At 38.8% G+C, this 14,880-nt stretch overlaps 1 long non-coding RNA gene across 2 annotated transcripts in view; it reads left to right on the top strand.

Moving 5' to 3' along the window:
- The window catches only part of LOC111097683, a 145,868-nt gene that overhangs the window by 81,775 nt on the left and 49,213 nt on the right, over positions 1-14,880 (top strand). Inside the window, exons 2-5 of one of the 2 annotated variants that reach the window (XR_005365710.1) lie at positions 1,828-2,018; positions 9,137-9,249; positions 10,495-10,697; positions 13,655-13,777. This is a non-coding gene — a long non-coding RNA (uncharacterized LOC111097683). The remainder of the gene's footprint in view (positions 1-1,827; positions 2,019-9,136; positions 9,250-10,494; positions 10,698-13,654; positions 13,778-14,880) is intronic. The other variant, XR_005365709.1, reaches the window with a different exon arrangement.

Below are 14,880 nucleotides of genomic sequence, written 5' to 3' on the forward strand. Positions count from 1 at the left end.
GTAACTGCTATTAGCTTAATAATATACAACATTTGGCAAGTCTGCAAACATGTTCTTAATAAATGGTGTTGGGTCTACATTTTTTTAATGAGGGCTTTAAGATGTGGGTTTAAATTCCAGTTTAGATACTTTCTGTCTGTGAGGCCTCAGAAAAATTATTTAATTTTCTGAGTCTCAGTTTCCTTGTCTGTAAAATGTGAATAATATTACCTATCTCATGTGTTGCTGGAGATTCAAAATGAATTTGAACTTAGACATAAACACCACAGTGTCTGACACACAGATTCCTTATACAAAAATTCCTTTTATCTTTGGTGTAGAGCACATCCCTCTTCCTTCTTTTTGTGAGGGAGCAATCACCCTGGGTGCTGCCTTCAGTAGATCCCTTGATTTTCACAATAAGTTTGGCTACTCAGCTTCCTGGGGTATCTGACTTTTACAAGGCAGTATCCATATTCCAGCTTTTATTATCAGGACTTTCCTTTCTAAGACTAATATGAGATAAGCCCTTTAGTTGGCGTTCTGGTATATTCTTGAACTCATCCTCAAGTTGAAGTGAATGTTCAGTTGTTATTAATTTATGTCATCAAACCTGGCTTATGTCCAAGGCTAGAAGAAGGAACATTTAACCTGGTAGAGACAAAGTCTCTGGGGTAAAATTTCTCTCCATGAATCATCTGCTGCTGTCATATCCCTAACTCTGGGGAAGGGACCTGGCAAGATTGGGAAGCCAGATCCTACCATATAAGCAGAAAATAGCTAGTGTGTATCCTTATGTTTTAGATTATTATTTCTTTTTTTTTTAAATTTATTTATGATAGTCACAGAGAGAGAAAGGCAGAGACATAGACAGAGGGAGAAGCAGGCTCCATGCACCGGGAGCCTGACGTGGGATCCGATCCCGGGTCTCCAGGATCGCGCCCTGGGCCAAAGGCAGGCGCTAAACCGCTGCGCCACCCGGGGATCCCTAGATTATTTCTTAAGCATAACAAAACACTATATGAATTAATTGCACTGAAAAATTGTTCTTCAACTGCATTGTAGTTGGTCAATATAAATAATGAGGTTGTCTTTATGACCGGTCTTGATATCTAGCTTTACTTTTGTGAGCTCTATGCAGAAAGACAGAGAAGAACCAGCCACTTTTCTCTCACAGTTTTCATTACATTGTTCATTCTGAACCACTAAGTAGTGACTTTTTTTTCCAGCCTTCAATGGTCCCTGAAACATGCCAGAAATGATAACTTAACATGAAAATACATGTATAGAAAAACCTGAAGAGTGTGTTTCAAAATGTTAAAGTTATCTCTGAGAGGTGGATGATATATAATTTAATAGACTTCTGGAACTTTCTATAATAATTATGCATTATTTTATAATAAGAAAGTTATTTAAAAGTTAAAACAGTTTATAGTTAATTATAATATAGAACTATTTTGGAGATTTAAAGTGTCTCAAAAGTTGTTTTCCTCCTAACATCTTAGTGAGAAAGGGAAAGAATTATTATTGGACAATTTGAAAGATTGTCTTTCACGAGAAAGACAGTCAGACAGCATATATATATATATATATATTATATATATAACATATATATATAAATATTATTATGATGATGATGAACATCAAGGAACCCTGGATCAGAGCTGTTCTATAACTTTGACCTTGATCACATGAAAGATCAGAAGAGCCTGCATTCTGACTCCTACCTTTGTGTTAATTGTATTTATTTATGGAGGGCACAGTTTTAAACTCTTTACATGGAATAACTCATTTATTCTCTACAACACCTGCATGAAATAGATAACCGATATTCTCCCCATTTTACAGATGACACAACACTGGAGCAGAGAATTTGAGGAACTTGTCCAAGGTTATACACCCTGTCAGTGGCAGAGCTGGGATTTGAATACAAAAGTTTGGCTTCAAAGACAAAAGACTGCAAAATAGAAAAAGATATATGCAATATGGCATTATTTTTAGTGTCCTTTATATGTGTTTTTTGAGAGCAACAGCAAAAGGTATGGCTTGTCCCTGTATTTACACTTTAATTTACACTATATTTACACTTAAAATTATGAAATATTTATTATATGTGAAGTATGTTTTATGTGAGGAAACAAGAAGTATGGTCAGTGCTGCTGCTGCTTCATAATGTAGTGGAGGGAGGTAGCAGTGGAAACAAATAATTGAACATCATGTAATAAACACTGAATATTAAATGATATATTAAATATGTGATCTTATCCAATGACATTGAATTACCCCAAAGCAAAGAGTTTTTGGTGTTGTCAACTTAAATTTCTTGGTAGATATGCAAATAACTAAAAATAAAAGTTACGTATAGTTTAGGAAAGTACTTTAAAAAATTCAGAAATGATAAAGTATATAGTGCTAATTGTTATGCTAAAAAGGATATGACAAAAAAAAATAATGGTAAGTAAGCCCATTGTGAGTTTGTTCCTAGATAGGGGAAATTTAGTTTTCTGTGTATTGGGGAGGTTTTGAAACTATCAATTTTACATTGCCTCAGAAAAAGTAAAATTCGGGGGGAGGAGCAAGATGGCGGAAGAGTAGGGTCCCCAAATCACCTGTCTCCACCAAATTACCTAGAAAACCTTCAAATCATCCTGAAAATCTATGAATTCGGCCTGAGATTTAAAGAGAGACCAGCTGGAAGGCTACAGTGAGAGGAGTTCGCGCATCTATCAAGGTAGGAAGATGAGAAAAAAGAAATAAAGGAACAAAGGCCTCCAAGGGGGAGGGGCCCCGCGAGGAGCCGGGCTGAGGCCGGGGCGAGTGTCCCCAGGACAGGAGAGCCCCGTCCCGGAGGAGCAGGAGCTGCACCGACCTTCCCGGCGGAAAGGGGCTTGCAGGGAGTTGGAGCAGGACCCAGGAGGGCGGGGATGCCCTCGGGCTCCCCGGGACAGTAACAGACACCTGCGCCCCAGGAGAGTGCGCCGAGCTCCCTAAGGGCTGCAGCGCGCACGGCGGGACCCGGCGGGACCCGGAGCAGCTCGGAGGGGCTCGGGGGCGGCTCCGCGGAGGGGGCTGCGGGGCAGGAGCAGCTCGGAGGGGCTCGGGCAGAGGAAGAGGCTCCGTGCGGAGGGGGCTGCGCGGTTCCAGAAGCAGCTCGGGGTGCTGGGGAGCGGCTCCGCAGGGGGGGCTGTGCGGCCCGGGAGCGCGAATCCACCAGCGCAGGCCCCGGAGCACAGGGCGCCGGACACAGCCCAGGATCCCGCCTCCCCGAGACAGGCAGAGGCCGGGAGGGCCCAGGACAGCAAGGACGCTCCTGCCCCAGCTGAGCAGATCAGCGGCCCCGCCCCGGAGCCTCCAGGCCCTGCAGACGGAGAGCTCCGGAGCTACTGCGGGGGCTGACTCCAGGGCTCCAGGGCTGGCCCCGCCACTGAGGTTGTTCCTCCTGGGGCCTCACGGGGTAAACAACCCCCACTGAGCCCTGCACCAGGCAGGGGCACAGCAGCTCCCCCAAGTGCTCACACCTGAAAATCAGCACAACAGGCCCCTCCCCCAGAAGACCAGCTAGACGGACAAGTTCCAGGGGAAGTCAAGGGACTTAAAGTACACAGAATCAGAAGATACTCCCCGGTGGTTCTTTTTTTTTGTTTTGTTTTGTTTTGTTTTGTTTTGCTTTTTGATTTGTTTCCTTCCCCCACCCACTTTTTTTTTCTCCTTTCTTTTTCTCTCTCTTTTTCTTCTTCTTTTTTTTTTCTTCCCTTTTTTTTTCTCTTTCTCTTTTCTTTCCTTCTTTCTCTCCTCTCTTTTTCTCTTTTTCCCAATACAACTTGCTTTTGGCCACTCTGCACTGAGCAAAATGACTAGAAGGAAAACCTCACCTCAAAAGAAAGAATCAGAAACAGTCCTCTCTCCCACAGAGTTACAAAATCTGGATTACAATTCAATGTCAGAAAGCCAATTCAGAAGCACTATTATACAGCTACTGGTGGCTCTAGAAAAAAGCATAAAGGACTCAAGAGACTTCATGACTGCAGAATTTAGAGCTAATCAGGCAGAAATTAAAAATCAATTGAATGAGATGCAATCCAAACTAGAAGTCCTAACGACGAGGGTTAACGAGGTGGAAGAACGAGTGAGTGACATAGAAGACAAGTATATAGCAAAGAGGGAAACTGAGGAAAAAAGAGACAAACAATTAAAAGACCATAAGGATAGATTAAGGGAAATAAACGACAGCCTGAGAAAGAAAAACCTACGTTTAATTGGGGTTCCCGAGGGCGCTGAAAGGGTCAGAGGGCCAGAATATGTATTTGAACAAATTCTAGCTGAAAACTTTCCTAATCTGGGAAGGGAAACAGGCATTCAGATCCAGGAAATAGAGAGATCCCCCCCTAAAATCAATAAAAACCGTTCAACACCTCGACATTTAATAGTGAAGCTTGCAAATTCCAAAGATAAAGAGAAGATCCTTAAAGCAGCAAGAGACAAGAAATCCCTGACTTTTATGGGGAGGAGTATTAGGGTAACAGCAGACCTCTCCACAGAGACCTGGCAGGCCAGAAAGGGCTGGCAGGATATATTCAGGGTCCTAAATGAGAAGAACATGCAACCAAGAATACTTTATCCAGCAAGGCTCTCATTCAAAATGGAAGGAGAGATAAAGAGCTTCCAAGACAGGCAGCAACTGAAAGAATATGTGACCTCCAAACCAGCTCTGCAAGAAATTTTAAGGGGGACTCTTAAAATTCCCCTTTAAGAAGAAGTTCAGTGGAACAGTCCACAAAAACAAGGACTGAATAGATATCATGATGACACTAAACTCATATCTCTCAATAGTAACTCTGAATGTGAACGGGCTTAATGCCCCCATCAAAAGGCGCAGGGTTTCAGACTGGATAAAAAAGCAGGACCCATCTATTTGCTGTCTACAAGAGACTCATTTTAGACAGAAGGACACCTACAGCCTGAAAATAAAAGGTTGGAGAACCATTTACCATTCGAATGGTCCTCAAAAGAAAGCAGGGGTAGCCATCCTTATATCAGATAAACTAAAATTTACCCCGAAGACTGTAGTGAGGGATGAAGAGGGACACTATATCATACTTAAAGGATCTATTCAACAAGAGGACTTAACAATCCTCAATATATATGCCCCGAATGTGGGAGCTGCCAAATATATCAATCAATTATTAACCAAAGTGAAGAAATACTTAGATAATAATACACTTATACTTGGTGACTTCAATCTAGCTCTTTCTATACTCGATAGGTCTTTTAAGCACAACATCTCCAAAGAAACGAGAGCTTTAAATGATACACTGGACCAGATGGATTTCACAGATATCTACAGAACTTTACATCCAAACTCAACTGAATACACATTCTTCTCAAGCGCACATGGAACTTTCTCCAGAATAGACCACATATTGGGTCACAAATCGGGTCTGAACCGATACCAAAAGATTGGGATTGTCCCCGGCATATTCTCAGACCATAATGCCTTGAAATTAGAACTAAATCACAACAAGAAGTTTGGAAGGACCTCAAACACGTGGAGGTTAAGGACCATCCTGCTAAAAGATAAAAGGGTCAACCAGGAAATTAAGGAAGAATTAAAAAGATTCATGGAAACTAATGAGAATGAAGATACAACCGTTCAAAATCTTTGGGATGCAGCAAAAGCAGTCCTAAGGGGGAAATACATCGCAATACAAGCATCCATTCAAAAACTGGAAAGAACTCAAATACAAAAGCTAACCTTACACGTAAAGGAGCTAGAGAAAAAACAGCAAATAGATCCTACACCCAAGAGAAGAAGGGAGTTAATAAAGATTCGAGCAGAACTCAACGAAATCGAGACCAGAAGAACTGTGGAACAGATCAACAGAACCAGGAGTTGGTTCTTTGAAAGAATTAATAAGATAGAAAAACCATTAGCCAGCCTTATTAAAAAGAAGAGAGAGAAGATTCAAATTAATAAAATCATGAATGAGAAAGGAGAGATCACTACCAACACCAAGGAAATACAAACGATTTTAAAAACATATTATGAACAGCTATACGCCAATAAATTAGGCAATCTAGAAGAAATGGACGCATCCCTGGAAAGCCACAAACTACCAAAACTGGAACAGGAAGAAATAGAAAACCTGAACAGGCCAATAACCAGGGAGGAAATTGAAGCAGTCATCCAAAACCTCCCAAGACACAAGAGTCCAGGGCCAGATGGCTTCCCAGGGGAATTTTATCAAACGTTTATAGAAGAAACCATACCTATTCTCCTAAAGCTGTTTGGAAAGATAGAAAGAGATGGAGTCCTTCCAAATTCATTCTATGAGGCCAGCATCACCTTAATTCCAAAACCAGACAAAGACCCCACCAAAAAGGAGAATTACAAACCAATATCCCTGATGAACATGGATGCAAAAATTCTCAACAAGATACTGGCCAATAGGATCCAACAGTACATTAAAAAAATTATTCACCATGACCAAGTAGGATTTATCCCTGGGACACAAGGCTGGTTCAACACCCGTAAAACAATCAATGTGATTCATCATATCAGCAAGAGAAAAACCAAGAACCATATGATCCTCTCATTGGATGCAGAGAAAGCATCTGACAAAATACAGCATCCATTCCTGATCAAAACTCTTCAGAGTGTAGGGATAGAGGGAACATTCCTCGACATCTTAAAAGCCATCTATGAAAAGCCCACAGCAAATATCATTCTCAATGGGGAAGCACTGGGAGCCTTTCCCCTAAGATCAGGAACAAGACAGGGATGTCCACTCTCACCACTGCTGTTCAACATAGTACTGGAAGTCCTAGCCTCAACAATCAGACAACAAAAAGACATTAAAGGCATTCAAATTGGCAAAGAAGAAGTCAAACTCTCCCTCTTCGCCGATGACATGATACTCTACCTAGAAAACCCAAAAGTCTCCACCCCAAGATTGCTAGAACTCATACAGCAATTCGGTAGCATGGCAGGATACAAAATCAATGCCCAGAAGTCAGTGGCATTTCTATACACTAACAATGAGACTGAAGAAAGAAATTAAGGAGTCAATCCCATTTACAATTGCACCCAAAAGCATAAGATACCTAGGAATAAACCTAACCAAAGATGTAAAGGATCTATACCCTCAAAACTATAGAACACTTCTGAGAGAAATTGAGGAAGACACAAAGAGATGGAAAAATATTCCATGCTCATGGATTGGCAGAATTAATATTGTGAAAATGTCAATGTTACCCAGGGCAATATACACGTTTAATGCAATCCCTATCAAAATACCATGGACTTTCTTCAGAGAGTTAGAACAAATTATTTTAAGATTTGTGTGGAATCAGAAAAGACCCCGAATAGCCAGGGGAATTTGAAAAAAGAAAACCATATCTGGGGGCATCACAATGCCAGATTTCAGGTTGTACTACAAAGCTGTGGTCATCAAGACAGTGTGGTACTGGCACAAAAACAGACACATAGATCAGTGGAACAGAATAGAGAATCCAGAAGTGGACCCTGAACTTTATGGCCAACTAATATTCGATAAAGGAGGAAAGACTATCCATTGGAAGAAAGACAGTCTCTTCAATAAATGGTGCTGGGAAAATTGGACATCCACATGCAGAAGAATGAAACTAGACCACTCTCTTGCACCATACACAAAGATAAACTCAAAATGGATGAAAGATCTAAATGTGAGACAAGATTCCATCATAATCCTAGAGAAGAACACAGGCAACACCCTTTTTGAACTCGGCCATAGTAACTTCTTGCAAGATACATCCACGAAGGCAAAAGAAACAAAAGCAAAAATGAACTATTGGGACTTCATCAAGATAAGAAGCTTTTGCACAGCAAAGGATACAGTCAACAAAACTCAAAGACAACCTACAGAATGGGAGAAGATATTTGCAAATGACATATCAGATAAAGGGCTAGTTTCCAGATCTGTAAAGAACTTATTAAACTCAACACCAAAGAAACAAACAATCCAATCATGAAATGGGCAAAAGACATGAAGAGAAATCTCACAGAGGAAGACATAGACATGGCCAACATGCACATGAGAAAATGCTCTGCATCACTTGCCATCAGGGAAATACAAATCAAAACCACAATGAGATACCACCTCACACCAGTGAGAATGGGGAAAATTAACAAGGCAGGAAACAACAAATGTTGGAGAGGATGCGGAGAAAAGGGAACCCTCATACACTGTTGGTGGGAATGTGAACTGGTGCAGTCACTCTGGAAAACTGTGTGGAGGTTCCTCAAAGAGTTAAAAATAGATCTGCCCTACGACCCAGCAATTGCACTGTTGGGGATTTACCCCAAAGATACAAATGCAATGAAACGCCGGGACACCTGCACCCCGATGTTTATAGCAGCAATGGCCACGATAGCCAAACTGTGGAAGAAGCCTCGGTGTCCAACGAAAGATGAATGGATAAAGAAGCTGTGTTTTATGTATATAATGGAATATTACTGAGCTATTAGAAATGACAAATACCCACCATTTGCTTCAACATGGATGGAACTGGAGGGTATTATGCTGAGTGAAGTAAGCCAGTCGGAGAAGGACAAACATTATATGTTCTCATTCATTTGGGGAATATAAATAATAGTGAAAGGGAATATAAGGGAAGGGGGAAGAAATGTGTGGGAAATATCAGAAAGGGAGACAGAACGTAAAGACTGCTAACTCTGGGAAACGAACTAGGGGTGGTAGAAGGGGAGGAGGGCGGGGGGTGGGAGTGAATGGGTGACGGGCACTGAGGGTTATTCTGTATGTTAGTAAATTGAACACCAATAAAAAAATAAATTAAAAAAAAAAAGAAAAGTAAAATTCGGATCCACTTTTTTGGCAGTGGACAATGCATGAGTGTTTTAGGTCAAAAAGTAGAATGTTAATGTGATCTTTCGGGTGGTACTAAACCCTAAAGGGACTCTGCTGGGTTATTGGAACTGGTACACCAGATCAACATCCTTGGAAGAGGCAATGCATTAAATTACATCAGCTATGAGCACTGTGATATTTGCCCACATTTTTTTTTCTTTCCTTGTGCTAATTCCACATCATACAGAAAGACATGTCAAGGATAGCACAGCAACTACTGTAGCAGCTGATCTTGTCTTTGCTTTGGATTCTAGCTGACAGAGTTGATTCAGTCTTGTACTATTTGGAGTATGGTGAACTATTACTCTTATAAATGGAGAACAACCATATCGAATGTACCAGATAACTTTCAGGGAAGATTGATGATGTAAGTTGGCCTCACTCATGTTATTTGTAGGTTCCCTGGAGTATGTCAGATCACATGTCTATTAAAGGTACTAAATGACTCCCTTGGATTTTCAAACAGTTAATATAGTTTCCTAATTAAATAGAAAGTGAGTACAAAAAGCAGAACCCCATTCTGGGAAGAAAAATGGCCTATAAGATTTTGAAACATTTGGTTATATTTTTATTATTTATAAAATAATGAAGCATAAACATGGGGTAAGCTAAAATTTATTCCTAGAATCTTAGAATTCAATGATAAATCTGCATCTTTTAAAGTTTGGAATTGGTAGTTTTGGGCAATGAAATAGAAGTGAAGAGATTGAAGAAAATGATCTCTAGGGTCATTTCTGCTTTAAAATTTTGTTCTTGTGTGATAAAGTTCTGGAACAAATTAACTGAAGGACTGATTAAGATGATGATTGTTTTAGGAAACATTTAGATACCATGAATGTGAAATTACTGTTGGATTTCAGCTTACTGAGAAAAGCTAGGGATGCTCAGTTATGTGGAGATCATTCTTGGTTCTATAGCCATTTTTGGTTAATTCACACCCTGAATATAGTGCTGGAGAGACAATGGGTCTGACACTTTAGAAGCATTCTGAAATTCTCTCCAGAGAGAATCTGAGTACTAGATATATTGTTCTTCTCCAAACTTACTCTACAGTTGTTCTCCCACAATGATGGAGATAATAGTCACATGGGAAATGCATTTTCAGAGTCCTTGGGGGAAGGTAATGCATTCATTTGAAAGCTGCAAAAATGGTTTTGGGCTTTATCTGCTTGCAGAATGTGAACATTTTAGAATTTAATTGAATGATTCCCAGCCATTCTGGCATCCCTTGGGTCATTCTTCTTATATGTATTATAAGATACTTTATTTGTGGGCCTTCAAATTCAAAATTGTATAAAGAAGACCTTGGGATTTGCATATAAAGTACCTAATAAGTTCACTTAGAAATCTAAAAAGTCTACTTGTTTTTAGTTATTTCCATCCTAGCCAAGTAAAATATATTTATACATATTTTTATAAAGTTTTTATCTATCTATTTATCTATCATTTATCTCTCTGACCATCATCTCTATTTTTTTGTTTGAGTAAAGCTCACAAATTGGCAGCCTATTGCCAGATCAGGTCATCAGGTATATTTTTGGACTTTATTTAAAATTACTAATTAAAATTTTTGACATTTTCACACGAAACCCTGGATTTTCATGTCCTCCAGAAAAATATATCCCATTTTCAACAACAACAAAAATGAAAAGTATGCAGAAAAATAATAAAGTATGACTTATACACTTGAAAAAAAACAACCAATGCCAACTGTCACTCTAAACCCAGATGTTGGACTTACTAGACAAAGATTTGAGATCAGCTATTTTAAAAATGTTTGAAGAGCTAAAGGAAATCATTTCTAAATAGATAAAGGTAAGAGAATGGTGCCCTACCAAATAAGGAATATTGATAAAGGGAGGGAGATTTTAAAAAGAAAACAAATAGAAATTCTGGAGTTTAAAAGCACAATAATTGAAATGAAAATGGTTTAAGGGCACCTAGGTGGCTCAATTGGTTAAGCATTTGCCTTTGCTCAGGCTATGATCCCAGGGTCCTGAGATCCAGCCCTGCATCAGACTCTTTGCTCAACAGGGGGCCTGCTTCTCCATCTCACTCTGCCTGCTGCTCCCCCCTACTTGTGCTTTCTCTCTGTTAAATAAATAAATAAGTAAATAAATAAGTAAGTAAATAAATAAATAAATAAAATCTTAAAAAAAAATTTATTAGAGGGTCCTAACACCAGATCTGAACAAGCAGAATATAAAAAACAATGAACTTAAATTATTATTTTTTAAAAAAGATTTTATTTATTTATTCATGAGAGACACACACAGAGAGAGGCAGAGACATAGGCAAAGAGAGGCAGGTTCCATGCAGGGAGCCTGATGTGGGACTCGATCCTGGGACTCCAGGATCACGCCCTGGGTGGAAGGCAGGTGCTCAACAGCTGAGCCACCCAGGTGTCCCAAATGAACTTAAATTAAAGATAGATTTCTATAAATTAAGGTGTTGATTGTAATCCACAGGACAACCACTAAGAAAATAACTACAAAACATACAGTTAAATAAATGATAAGGCAATCAAAATATTTGCTTAAAAAAATAGAAGGCAGTACAGAAGGAAATGAGGAACAAAAAAGATAATTCATGCTAACAGTGGCCAAAAGAGAGCTGGAGTGGCTATATTCAGTTGAAAAAGGCTTTAAAAAAAAGTTGCTATGAGAGACAAAGGAAGACATTCATTAATGACTGAAGATCAAGAATATAAGTATAAACATATTACCACCTAGCAACAGAGCCCCAAAACCTGCCAGAATTGAAGTAAAATTGATGGAATTGAAGGGAGAAATAGCTCAATAATAATAGTTGGCAACTTCAATATCCCACTTTCAATAATGGCTAGAAAAATTAGATCAGCAAAGAAATGTAAGACTTAAAGAACACTAAAAACCAAGTAGACTTAATGTATCTGTAGACACTGTAGCTAACAGTGCACATTGTGCTCAGGGCACATGGAGTATTCTCAATGATAGACTATATAGTGGACCACCCAAACATAGACTCACATACTCACACACAAACACATACACAACACCTCAGTAAATTTAAGAGAATAGGGGCACCTGGCTGGCTTAGTGGTTGAGCCTTTGCCTTTGGCTCAAATCATGATCCCAGGGTGCTGGGATCGAGTCCCATATCAAGCTCCCTGCAAGGAGCATGTTTCTCCCTCTGCCTATGTCTCTGTCCCTTTCTCTGCATCTTTCATGAATAAATAAATAAAATCTTTTAAAAAGAGAGAGAATTGAAATAATGCAAGATGTATTCTCCAGTCGCAATGAAATTATATTAGAAATTAATAAAATTCACAAATACGTGGAAATTAAGCAACATTTCTCTAAATAACCAATGGCTCAATGAAAACAATCACAAGGGAAATTAGAAAAGTTATTTGAAATACATTAAAATAAAAACATACCAAAACGTATGAGTTGTAGTGAAAGTAGTGATCAGAGGGATATTTAAAGCTATAAATTCCTATATTTAAAAAGAATATCTCAAATCAATAATCTAACTTTCCACCTTAAGTAGCTAGAAAAAAAAGAGCAAACTAAACCTAAATCAAGAAGAAGGAAGGAAATAATAAACATTAGAGATAAAGAAGCAGGACAAAGGAAATAGAATCAATGAAATAAAAACTTGGTTCTTTGAAAATATCAACAAAATTGGCAATCTTCAGCTATCTTGACAAAAGGAAGACTCAAATTACTAAAACCAGAGATAAAAGAGGACTCCATTTTTCATTACTATTGACCTCACAGAAATGAAAGTATGATAAGGGAATACCATTAACAATTGCATATCAGTAAGTTAGATAACCTAGTTGAAAAGGACAAATTCATTTAAAAACACATACTATTGAAATGGCCTCACAAAGAAATAGAAACTGTGAACAGGCCTGTAAAAAGTGAAAAGAATGAGTCAGTAATCAAAAAACTTCCAGCAAAGAAAAGCCCAGGGTAATATGGCCTCACTAGTGAATTTTACCAAGTGTTTATTATTATTTTTTAAGATTTTATTTATTTATTCACAAGAGACACACACAGAGAGAAAGGCAGAGAGAGACACAGGCAGAGGGAGAAGCAGGCTCCATGCAGGGAGCCCGATGTGGGACTCGATGCCGGGTCTCCAGGATCACACCCTGGGCTGAAGGTGGCGCTAAACCGCTGAGCCACCCGGGCTGCCCTTTACCAAGTGTTTAAAGAATGAACACCAGTCCTTCTCAAACTCTTCCAAAAATTAGAATAGGAGGGAAGACTTCCCAGTTCATTCTCTGAGGCTGGCAGGATTCCTAATATCCAAAGCCAGAGAAAGACATCATAAACAAATATCCTTATTAATATATAATATAGATGTAAAAATCCTCAACGAAATAGTAGTAAACTGAATCTGATAGCATATCAAAATAATTATGCATCATGACCAAGTGGGACTTACCCTAGGAATACAAGATTGGCTCAAATATGAAAAATAATCAATGTAATATACAATATTTATAATAAAGCACATCTCAATAGATGCAGAAAGTGCATTTGACAAAATCCAACACTTTCATGATAAAACAAATATACAACAAGCTAAGAATAGAAAGTATATTAGGCTGAATAATAGTGCCCCCAAAAGTTATCCATCTCCTAATCCTTGGAGCCTGTAAATGTCATCTTGTATGAAGAGAAAGGAGTTTGAAGATGTTGTAATTGAGTATGTTAAAATGGGAAGATTATCCTGGATTCTGAATGGGCTCTAAATGCTGTCATTTTTACCTCTACAAGGGAAAGGAAGAGGGAGATTTGTTTACAGACAAGAAAGCAATATATGCCCATGGTGCAGAGATAGGAGTGATGTGGCTACAAGCTAAGGAGTGTCAGCACCTACAAGAGTTTGGAAGACACAAGGTAAAGATTTACCCCTACAGCCTCTGGAGAGAGTGCAGCCATATTGAAATCTTTATCTCAGCCCACTGAAACTGATTTCAGCCTTTTGGCCTCCAAAACTGTAGGAGAGTAAATGTGTGTTGTTTTAAGCCACCAAATATGTAGTAATTTCTTAAAGCTGCCATAGGAAACTAAGCATGTCACAAAATGCAACACCCTTTCATGATGAAAACATACTCCACACTCAAGGAATAGCAAGTAACTTGCTAAACCTGATAAAGGGCCTTTATGAAAATCCTACAGCTACTAATTTATTGGTAAAAGTTTGAAATGTTTGCCTTTAAAATCAGGAGCTAGGCAAGAGTGTCTGCTCTTGTTATGTTCATTCAACATTGTACTTGAGGTTCAAGCTATAGAAGTTAAGCAAGAAAAAAGTATAAAATGTATCTAGGTTAGAAAAGAAGAAGTAAGACTATTTCTATTTTCAGATGACATGATTTTACATACACAAAACCTTAAAGAATCCACAAAAAATTAGAGCTATTAAGTGAATTCAGTGAAGTCACAGATGTCAAGATCAATATGCAGAAAACAGTTGCATTTCTTTTCTTTTTTTTTTTAAAGATTTTATTCATTTATTCATGAGAGACACACCCAGAGAGAGAGAGAGAGAGGCAGAGACACAGGCAGACGGAGAAGCAGGCTCCACGCAGGGAGCCTGATGTGAGACTTGATCACTCCCTGGGCTGAAGGCAGGCACTAAACTGCTGAGCCACCCAGGCTGCCTAACAGTTGCATTTCTATATACTAGTAATGAACAAACCAAAAATTATATTAAGAAAATAATTCCATTTACAATAGCATCAAAAAGAATAAATAGGGATTAAACTATAAAATTTTGAAATAAATTAAAACCTAAATATGGAAAGACAGTTCATGTTCATGGATTGGAAGACTGAATGTTGTTAAAATGCCATTACTCCATGAATTGATCTGTGGATTCAATAGAATCCCTATCAAAATTCCAACTGCCTTTTGTTGCAGGAATTGATGAGCTGGTCCTAAAATTAATGTGGTAGTGCAGGGGAACCAGAATAGTCAAAATAGCCATGGAAAAGAATAAA

The sequence above is a fragment of the Canis lupus genome, chromosome 10 (genome assembly GCF_011100685.1).
Source record: "Canis lupus familiaris isolate Mischka breed German Shepherd chromosome 10, alternate assembly UU_Cfam_GSD_1.0, whole genome shotgun sequence".
Classification (NCBI taxonomy): Eukaryota; Metazoa; Chordata; class Mammalia; order Carnivora; family Canidae; genus Canis; species Canis lupus.